The 10000-nt window shown below is 38.1% G+C and overlaps 1 protein-coding gene and 1 long non-coding RNA gene across 17 annotated transcripts in view; one reads left to right on the top strand and one right to left on the bottom strand.

The window, feature by feature from the left end:
• LOC136849199 (band 7 protein AGAP004871-like) overlaps positions 1-10000 on the top strand; it is a 408970-nt gene that overhangs the window by 289556 nt on the left and 109414 nt on the right. The window lies entirely within an intron of this gene.
• LOC136849200 (uncharacterized) overlaps positions 1-10000 on the bottom strand; it is a 353201-nt gene that overhangs the window by 222928 nt on the left and 120273 nt on the right. Inside the window, exon 3 of the long non-coding RNA XR_010856257.1 lies at positions 4505-4603. This is a non-coding gene — a long non-coding RNA (uncharacterized lncRNA). The remainder of the gene's footprint in view (positions 1-4504; positions 4604-10000) is intronic.

Below are 10000 nucleotides of genomic sequence, written 5' to 3' on the forward strand. Positions count from 1 at the left end.
TGACCACCTACAGAACATGGGCTACGCTAGGAACCACAACACAAAACTCGCTTCTCAAAAACTATACACCAGACCTTGGTAGCCTGGTGTAAGTGGCAACGGGTAACAATATTGAAATGAGGAGCCAACGGACTGAATGAGCGAGTTTCATTGCCGAATAAATCAGAGACAGAATTCCTCTATATGCGTGACCTTATCTTTTCCAAACTAACGTTGCGTGACTGCTTACCGTGGCTAACGGGGTGTGTCCCTAGAGCAGAAATTGGTCGTTGAGGGAGAACTTATTTAAGGGAGGGCAAAGGCTATCACTGAATAAATATACTTCGCCCTTGGTTTACAAGTAATTCTGCCATTTGCGCAGCCTCTCCCTTCGCCTTGTTTGATAAGACGGTAATATCTTGTCTTTGCTCTTCCTTTGACAAGTTAATCCCGTCCCTGGTTTTTTCTGCACAAGGCCGTTTTTTCTTTTGATCAGTTCTGACTTTTCCATTGTTGGACGGGTTGATCTCTCTCTCTCTCTCTCTCTCTCTCTCTCTCTCTCTCTCTCTCTCTCTCTCTCGTTTAACAAGCCAATTCTCTTCTTTTGTTCTTGTTTGAAAGTTGGTTTCAAACTTTCGTTTGTTTGACAAGACAGTTTCGCCTTACGCCCTTGCTTGAGAGTCCAGTCTCCCTTTACGCTTGTTTTGCATGCTAATTTCATACTCATCACTTTTCTGACGTTTGTTTCCCCTCTTTTTGTTTGTTTAACTGGACAAGTTTTCTATTTCTCCTTGTTTCCAAGCCAGTTCCTCCCTCTGCCTTGGTTCGACAAGTCAGCATCTCCCCTTGCGTTGCTTGAACAAGCCAGTTTCCTCTCTGACTTCGCCCAAGCAAGGTTCTCCACGCTGCCATGTTTTAGCCTCCCAATCCTTTTCTATGAAGGTGCTTAACATTCAGGTTACTTCTTGTGGTTTTGTTTGACAAGCCAATTTCTCCTGGGAGTTTTTGACAAGCCACTTTTTCCTTCTCGTTGTCTGATGAGCCAAATCCTCCTTGTGATCATGTTCGACAAGCAATACTTCTCGCTACCCTTGCCCGTCAAGATGATTTTGCTTTGTCCTTGGTGGACAAGCTAGTTTCTCCATTTTCTTTGGCTGAAATGCCAATTTATTTGGATGCAAAGGTCTAACAAACAAGAAGTTATATCGGCCATTTGCCATGAACTTCTGAATGCACAGTTGCGTCTAAGGTTTTATGAAATCATAAACGAGTTTCCAGGAAGTTAATGACAATAAATACCGATTGGTCTTTCGTCCATTTTACTATCTGCTACACACATGCCGGTCCCGAGCCCGCACAAAAAAGTAAGACTGAGTACAAGCTGTAACCCCCTTGCTGTAACTTACAACCTACCTTAGAACATAGGGATCAATGGGTCTTTTTACTATAAGAAATAGAATGTCTTGGGTATACCTGTTTTGGATTAGGTCCCTGTAATTTAAGATCCTCAGTCACCTATGACTAACATGGCTAACCCTTCTGGCTTTTAGGTACTCATTACAGTTCACAACAGACTCCTAATATCCGTTGCAAATTCTGACCACTGATATTTAGGAGGTTGTAATCCCATTACCCTGACCCACCAGTTTATCAGGGTGGAAGGTGAATTGGGCAACAACGTCTGGCATTCATTGATGGTCCCAGTCTAAATACTAATGGACCCAGTGAAGCTTAACAGACAATAAGGTCAATCAGCTTTGAACATTAGTGTGCCAATGGTCAATAGCACGAGATTTCCAAATGCTGATGGAAGTTTCAGTAACGGTGTCATTGATGTTTTTGTTGTTTCTTGTTTTTTTTTTTTTCTTTACGAGGAATGGCCGTTAATCCTACGTACAATCGCTATGATCCATCTGAGCTTTGAACCGGTGTGAGACTTTGTGCATTTTACTTTGGTAGCCAGACATAAGATTTATTTGTTGTTTACGTAGCCATTGATGTGGTAAACACGCTAATGCATCTAAAAGTGATAAATTGCCAACATATTTACTCGCATTTTATTTTTGGTAAGTGACATTCACTTTTGCTATAAAACAAGATATTTAAAAATTGACTTTATCACTGTGTTATCTTGATAAAATGAAGGTAAAATTTTATTCCTATGAATATTTATTTCACCATCAAAATCAATTTCACGCCTTCTGAATGAAATTCGTTTCTTTTCATAAATTCAAAGACATATCTTAAATTACTATTGAGCACTGAGGACGAGAGAAACAAAGTATCAGAAATGACAATCCAATATTCCATTAGCGCAGGATCTAAGGATTTTGTAGGTATGGGGAGAGGAAGGGATCAATCCCTCATTAGCCCCTCATTTAAAATGGAATTAGAGACAAAATCCATCGTACAGACTTTAATACTCTTACTGTGTTTTACGTAATGGGACGACGTTCTTTTCCACTTGATCCCTTGAGAATCAAAGTTCTCGATTTAATTAAAATCTCTGCCTGTTATCTGATTCATTGCCTATATACGGATTGCTGGGATTTTTATTTGTCCACTCAGCAGGTATTCGGTAAGACCTACCCACTCAGCAGTGCTGTATGCGGGCGGAGTTTTGAATTCGACCAACCCTTACTTTTAAAACGTTAAAATACTACCCCCTCGTTAGAATCTTACCCTTCCACATACGCCCGTGTGAATACTACCCCTTCCCTACATATACATATTATATAATTCTACCCCCACCCTCGCAACTAATTGATTGTGGCGTATATTTACGTACAGGAATGCTTTAATGTTCTCGAATTGAATATAGAATTCAGGCCAAAGGCCAAGCCCTGGGACCTATGAAGTTATTCAGCGCTGAAACGGAAACTGACAGGAAGTAGGTTTGAAAGGTGTAACAGGATGAAAACCTCGCAGTTGCACTACGAATCAATTGTTAGGAGAGGGTGGAAAATAAGATGGAAGAAAGAGAATATGAAAGGAGATATAGTAAAAGGGACGAAAGGGGTTGCAGCCAGGGGCCGAAGGCACGCTGCAAAGTATTGGCTACAGTGCAACGCATGAGGTGCACTGACGGCACTAGACTCCCTGCGGGGTTTAATGTTCTCGGATGCGTGGAGTGTCACGCGTGACTTTACGAAATGTTATTCATATTTCCTTATCCCTATGGTCTCTTTTATTGGAGGCAATTTACTTTTTATCTTCGCCCGACTTGAAAAAGCTTTTACCTTTCACCAATATGCCTCCATAATCCTTTCCCCTTGTCTTTGTTCCATTTCTAAGCTCGCTAATTATGCTCCTTGCTCTTCACGTGTTTAATCATCCCGCACGTAAGAAAAAGTGATCAAACATACTTGAGTTTCGGTGTACTAAGAATACAACGATAATTGGACGTATTATTCGCCGGATTATTATCTTAACTACCCTGTTGGTATTCCATATCTAAGTAAATCACAATTCTCGTCATGACCGAGGCAGCTAACTGCGCCAATTAAGCTAATCAACCCAACACTTACAGCTTATTCAAGCATATGTATAACCTTTCCACAAGTTAATTAGGACATTATAGGGGATGGGGTTCTTTCATAGCCTAATAAAATGCTATTACCCAAAACTATACTACGCTATGTACCGGATTATATTATGGAGTTAAATATTTAAGAATCAGGTTAACGATAAGCTCAGAAGGGAATAAAATAAGAACAGAAGGATAAAAGAAGTGGTAATAATGCATAGGTCAAACTCAGTAAGGAATTTATTTTGCCAATAAGTGACGAAATAAAAATGTAGCATTACTAGTATTCACAAAACTGTATGTTTGCCCAATTGCCGTTATCTGTACGGAGAAAGATAAGCGCGTATTTTTTTTTTCTAGAAAAATTCCTATATGGCACCCTAGGAAAAAAAAAATATATATATATATATATATATATATATATATATATATATATATATATATATATATATATATATATATATATATATATATATATATATATATATATATATATATATAAAGAAAAAAATTACTACAAGGCAAATTAGAGTTGGAAAACTTTTTCTCTTTGAAAATTAATTTGCTCTTCCTTTCCCATCCGGATAAGGATTATGAATTAGATCTTAGACCTTCCTGACCCACTATTTCTACCTTTTTTTTCTGTGGATGGGATATGAAGATGGGCATATCCACCTCCTAGTAATTTTGAACCTATGTGGAATTTGAAAACTTTCATCATTCAGTTATGATTAATCTACAATTAAAATGTAACTGGAGTTCTTTCTGTTGAGTTCATGTTGAATGCTACTTCAAAAACTGACTTGAGACGAATTCATCAATAAAATGATGACGACTTCTTTAATTATTACGATTAACAAGACTTTTGACGAGTCATTCCTTATGAAAGTGATAACGACTTCTATAATTATTAAGATTAACAAGACTTTAGACCAATCAGTCCTTACGCAAGGGATAACTACTTCCATTATTATCAAAATTAGCATACGCATAACTTACCTTGTGCTGCTGAAATCCCTCGTGGGGACTGACTCTCGGATTTCATTACACGCTGAGACGAGTAATTCGAGAGGCTGAATCAGAGATTCGGGGCAACGCCTGGAAAAGAAAAAAAAAGTAAAAACTCCTGATAAAAAACATCCTGGATCTCAGTAAACAATGATGGGGAATGTCTTCAGCCGTTGATTTAGTAAGAGCTGGATAGATAAAGCCATTCTTTGTAACAGGATGAAGGAGTTATTTTCCAGGTCTACAATGAAAGCTGCTTTGAAAGCTGCTTTGAAAACTTTAAGTAAAAGGCAGTCAAGCCGAGCAACGCTGAGGGTGCTCTATACGTAAGAATGAAAAGAAGGTCTCCTCTCTTGGGCAAGGAACTGCAATGCAACAGTTCCCAGTTCCAAAGTACTTTATGTGAAGTTTACTGATTAAACTTCAGTTTCAATATGAGTTTTGGAATGAAGATGGACACTCCTATGGACCCCCACAAACCATTTTAAAAATGCACGCTGAGCCTAAAATATGAGAGAGAGAGAGAGAGAGAGAGAGAGAGAGAGAGAGAGAGAGAGAGAGAGAGAGAGAGAGAGAGAGAGAGAGAGAAATTTAATTTATTAGCTGGGCTTTTACCGACACATCTATGAGATCTCCCTTAAGCTCACATTCATGAGATTAATTACGACTCTTTTATGTCACTTCTTTAAATTAAGTTTTTGAAAGGGAGGGGTTGGAGATGTTGCTATCTCTCATTTCGCATGCTAATGGGAGTTGTTTCTCTTATCGAAAGACTAATAGGAGATATTACCGCTTGTCCACAATCTAAACATTTATACCTTTACTCTGGAATTTCACAAAAACTGTTTTCATAGCCTGCGAGGCAATACATCTGCATCATCTTACTGAAGATTTAATCATTACTAAAGCTTTTTTTTATTATCTATGGTTGCGTGGACTATCTCCCTTATGTTGAGGTATATAGTAAAAAGGTTAAACTTATTTTTGTTATCAAATCATCGATGGTTATTTTTATGATAATGAAAGGAAATTGCGTTCATGTCGAGGCTGATGAAAGACGTTCCGTTAATTAGAAAGATAACACTATACATCCAGGCAAAAGGTTATTATATTCATCCAGTTTAAAGACACAAATGTATAACTACCAGTCTGACGAGACATATCCCGTAATCTAAATGTTGGTACAGCTATTTCTATCATTTACGAAATAACAGCATTTATTTACTCAGCCTAAAAGATAGCCAGAGGAAACTGCTCTACCCTAAAGGTTGATAAGAGCCATTTCCCTAATCTTAAGGCCATCTCATTTCGTTTCTTTCCCCGAGGTGTGAGAGAGAGGGGGAAGGGGTGGGAGCGGGAGGGATAGTGCAATAGCTCTCAAACTTAAGCCTCCGTGGTCTTCTCTGAATGGCAATTGCTCCCTTAAATCAGATGCAGTTCGCCCTGCGATTTCATCTTAATTAAAGAAGAAAAGAGCTATTTTCTCATTAAGGAATCCTTCAATTTGAAACTCGAGTGAATGCGAGGATTTCCCAGATTTAAAAGTCGTAAGGAATCTTCTTCTTTTGGGAATATTATATCCGGCGAGTGCTTCTTCGCCCTTGGAGTTCTCTCCTTATTCCTTGAGGATGTTGGCCTTGTTTTCAGCTGGGTGTTTTAGGTAACTTCTATTAGTATCAATTACAGTTATCATTATTCATTTTGTCAACGTTAAAAAGTATTTATATGATTTTATAGCTAAAATTTCACGTATGCAAGAATTCATGCGTATGTTATAGTTTTTCCTATTTTCAAGCGTATGTTATCTGTCATAATACTAGAAATCAACAGCAAAATACTCAAACAAAAAAGCAAGTTAGAGAAACCTCTAGATGTATGCTGAACACTTAGCAATTCCTCCACGAGGAAACGGAACGAGATAAGATGAGAGGAAAGAAAGGAGGAATAAAAGAAAACGCCAGATATACTTTTTTATCCTCCTGGTCAATTTTAACACCGTCTCAAAGTTGGAAAGAGGTAGACAGGCGAGTCTGGCAAAATCACGCTTGGTCACTGCGTGAAGGGCGTTAATGGACTTTTCTTACGTGATGCCAAATACGCCTGCTAAAAAGAGGTAAGTTAAAGATCAAAGAAAGGCACACGAAGGCAGAGAATTCCACGTTCTGGAATTGGATGTAATGCACGTTGTTTTAACATATAAACACCATTCGTGATCGTGTTATAAAAGTTCATTCACTGAACAGAAATAATTAGATGAAAGTGATTCACAAAGAAGCCCTGGCCTTCTACTGCTGACTATCCTTAAAGAGAACAAGTCATTAGAGAGAAGTGTGCCCAGAGAAATGAAATTCGCAAAACAGAGTTTGACATTTTTAAAGCCGAATGATCCCACGAAGAACTTGTCAGTTGCCTGTGCATCAACAAAATCAAAATACCAGTTCAAGAGGAACTCCAGACAAGGTAGACTCTTAATGCTATAAAGCCTGACAGATAACTGATCGTTAGAATGTTTTACATAAGAACAAAATCAGAATAGCCACCCTGAAAACCATAATTTCAAAATCCAGCTGAGAGAGAGAGAGAGAGAGAGAGAGAGAGAGAGATATTTACAAATAGTAAACACTTAAACCCATTTAAACCTTTACTACTGACATCTCCACCAAAAATGTTAAACACTTACTTAAATATAAAAAAAAATACGGATCTAGAGAAAAGACAGAGAAATGAACTCGAAAAGAGAAAGTCAAAAGACAAAAGCGAGATTTCTCAAGCTCTTGTTTCCTACGCTGCGGCGTCGAGGCACAGAATGTATGAAATAAAAATGATGAGCATATGCTATCTGTTGCCATCTCCGGCATCTGACTTTCTGATCAAGAGACAACGCAAGAATTGAGTTCGTTTCTGGGCGTCAGTGCCAGGTGCCGTCTTTAAGGATGGACTGAAAATTGAAACACCCAGCTTGTTTCTCCAGAGGCGAATAAAAGAGAGAGAGAGAGAGAGAGAGAGAGAGAGAGAGAGAGAGAGAGAGAGAGAGAGAGAGGATGATAAAAAAGAGACGAAGGAAGGGAAGGAAGTTTAGCTAAGAAAGAGGGGAGAACATTCTAACGATGCACAGCAACAAAATGTAAAAAAAGACAAAGGAATAATTTGGGTTGGAAAACGAGGTTAATTCTGTAAATACTGAGGGATCAGGAGAGATTTACGCGAGGAAATGATAATCATAAGAAAGGGGTTAATACACACATCGCGTTAAGGGACTAAAAAGGGGGAATTACCAGAGCAGAAAAAAGACGTTCAAAGAGAAAAGATTTCATCAGCAGGAAAGCACTTGCCTCAGAAAAAAATGACTTGCCATTTAAAAGACACCTTTTCAATTTTAAAAGACAACCCTTGCCCTTTAATACATTAATTCCCCTTTAAAATACAACTAGTTTTTTTAAGTTTATCCTCCCTAGTTCAGGAGCTTTTTGTGCCTTTTAAAAATAACCCTATCACGTTTAAACTCGCAATAATTGCCTTTGAAAATGCCAGTTCTTGCCATGCAAATGAAAATCGTTTATAAGATAACCCTTGCCCTTGAAAAAGTAACCATAACTTGAAATTAATCGACTTTTATCAGTGAAAAGACAACGAAGAATTTGGAAGAAAACCTTTGCTACTTCGAAGCATAAATCTTGACTTTCAAAAGACAAACCTTGCCTTTGCAATGGCAAACTTAGCATTTTTAAAAAACAACCTTTTCATTTAGAAAGATTAGCCTTTCATTTTGAAGAATATCCTTGACTTTTAAAAGAGAAATTTCATATTTTGACAGATAGCACTTGGCTTTCATGAGAAATTTCTCGTATTTTAAGATGCAAGGAACATAAATAGTCTTGACTTGCGAATGATATTCAAAATTAACTTCGGTATTAGTGCTACAAGGACTAGAAAGGAGTTAAGTCTTTCATATCCTAATCAACACGGACTGATAAAGGTTTCACACATCCAGATTAGCAGGCGAATTCACCATCGGTTGAGCTATTTTGGTATTGATGGAAAGAGAAAGAGGGGGAAGGGAGACTTGTAAACAGACAGACAGACTGCTAACTACAACGACAAATACAGACGGTGAGGCACAAATTTCCAGCGTTTAGACTTCAAAATTAAGTCCAGATACAAAGAGACGGCGCGACAAACAAACAGGCAGTCAGAAAGATAGACAGACAGGCTGGGACAAAAACAGAGAGAGAGAGAGAGAGAGAGAGAGAGAGAGAGAGAGAGAGAGAGAGAACCAAACAACGCGGACATATAGAGGAAAACTGCTTTGTTTTTCTAGCTGAAAACTAAGTTTATCTAACTAGAGGTGGTGAAAGTTATTACTGCCTACTAAGAAAGATAAACATGAATTCTAGGAAAAATCCTAATTTTTACTACTAATAAAACTCTCCGTGAAGCATAAAACAAGGTCATGAGACTGAAAATGAGGAAAGATTTGAAGATCTCTGCAGATAATGAATTCTTTACATGGCTACGGGACGTGCTTTAGAATTTAAGGCGATTATCATGTGTATTGAATCCCATAATGCCAGATTTTTTTATCCACTAGAAAGGCCTTTGAAAAATTGCAGTGAGAGAGAGAGAGAGAGAGAGAGAGAGAGAGAGAGAGAGAGAGAGAGAGAGAGATTCTCCAGCGCAACTATAAGTTTTTAATCAATCACATCATTTTGGACAGAGAGAAAGAGAGAGAGAGAGAATTATCCAGTGTAATTTCAAGTTTTCAATTAATCACCTCAGTTTGAGAGAGAGAGAGAGAGAGAGAGAGAGAGAGAGAGAGAGAGAGAGAGAGAGAGAGAGAGAGAGAAGAGGGGGCTGGCGTTAGGGTTGTCACGAAACAAACAGTCAAATAAAAACCCTGAGAGAAAAATGGCAAGAAAAATGATACCCTTTCCACTCGCGGAGAGAGAAAGAAAAAGCTGGGAAGGGAACACATACGTGGTCGTATACATATTTTCGTCTTTTTTTGATGTTTCAAACACATGGACATCTATGTTGCTACACAGCGATTTATTGGAGGGTCACCCAGACCGTGAATACTCGCGAAATAAAGAAAATATTTTTACTTTGGGTCAGATGACGAAAACAAGGTTGTTTTTTTTTATGGCCGGAGTAAATTCGACAATTTAAAGTTCATTTGGTTTCGGGTTCGCTGTAAACCATCATATAAGAAGTTTCAAAGAAAAGGCCAGTCTGTTGACCAATATTAAAAACATTAATCTGCTGTATATTATGTGGCAATGGATTACAATGAGGCCTAGAAACTGGATATGGTGATGGCGAGAGAAATTCCTCTCGAACATATGTCAATAAAAATGTCCCATTATGACTCTCTTTATGATATCCTAATTGAATTTTCAGTATTATCATACTCAAAAGACCTGCTGAGTGCCAACTCTAGAGAATTACTGGTACCAGAATCGGGTTTTATTTGACTCTTGTGACGGAGAC

Source organism: Macrobrachium rosenbergii, chromosome 20 (assembly GCF_040412425.1).
Source record: "Macrobrachium rosenbergii isolate ZJJX-2024 chromosome 20, ASM4041242v1, whole genome shotgun sequence".
Taxonomy (NCBI): Eukaryota; Metazoa; Arthropoda; class Malacostraca; order Decapoda; family Palaemonidae; genus Macrobrachium; species Macrobrachium rosenbergii.